Here is a 1,024-nt window from a genome sequence, read left to right on the forward strand (position 1 = left end):
GACACCATTGAGTTTGAGGATCGTGCCATCCTCAGGCTCTTGCCTTGACTTATAGACCCAGTTGGCTAAGAATTGTTGGGGGCGGGGTCCTCTCATGAACATCATTTGAGAGACTCTAAATAAGCAAAACCAAAACTAACAAAAATATAAAGTGACATATAGAGGAAGAGGGAGATAAGTCAAAAGATTGGAGCTAAAGCTTTGTATGCTGAAGAACACTTTGATCCTTAGCACACCAGTAGGGGCCCTTGGCACTGAACCAGAAGTAACCCCAAAGCAAAACTGCTTTGTTTTTGTAAAAGAAAGAGTGGTATGTTAATCCTTTTTTGTTCATCTACATGATTCTTGATTTTACACATAGATGGTGATTACATTTTGATATTAAGACAATTTGTAAAATGTATAAGTATAAAGAAAATTAAAATTACCTTCACTTGTGCTCGCTTCGGCAGCTCATATACTAAAATTGGAACGATACAGAGAAGATTAGCATGGCCCCTGCGCAAGGATGACATGCAAATTTGTAAAATTCCTTCACTTATACTCTTCAATTATAAAAACAATGTATTTTATTTTATTTATTTATTTAGTTTTGTTTTTGGGGCCACACCTGGCAGCATTCAGAGATTACTCCTAGCTCTTCCTTCAGAAGTTACCCCTGGCTTGGGGGACCATATGGGATGCCAGGGATTGAACCTGCGTCTGTCCTGGGTCAGCTGTGTGCAAGGCAAATGCCCTACCACTGTGCTACCACTCTGTTATCAATGTATTTTATTTCAAAATCCAAAACATTAAAGTGTATGGGGCCAGAGAGATAGCACAGTGGCAGGGCATTTGCCTTACATGTGGTGGACCCAGGACGGACCTGGGTTCAATTCCCAGCATCTCATATGGTTCTCCAAGCCAGGAATGATTTCTGAGTGCAGAGCCAGGAGTAACTCCCCTGAGTTGCACAGGCTGTGGCCCCTTCAAACTTCCCCCAACTAAAGTGTATTTTCTATAATTCACAAATGTGGCATTGCAC

At 41.2% G+C, this 1,024-nt stretch overlaps 1 non-coding gene across 1 annotated transcript; it reads left to right on the forward strand.

The window, feature by feature from the left end:
- The first annotated feature begins 436 nt into the window (after positions 1 to 436).
- Positions 437 to 543, forward strand: LOC126015206 (U6 spliceosomal RNA). Its single transcript, XR_007498094.1, has one exon. It is a non-coding gene; the product is annotated as a U6 spliceosomal RNA (small nuclear RNA).
- The last annotated feature ends 481 nt before the right edge of the window (positions 544 to 1,024 follow it).

This window comes from Suncus etruscus, chromosome 7 (assembly GCF_024139225.1).
Source record: "Suncus etruscus isolate mSunEtr1 chromosome 7, mSunEtr1.pri.cur, whole genome shotgun sequence".
Taxonomy (NCBI): domain Eukaryota; kingdom Metazoa; phylum Chordata; class Mammalia; order Eulipotyphla; family Soricidae; genus Suncus; species Suncus etruscus.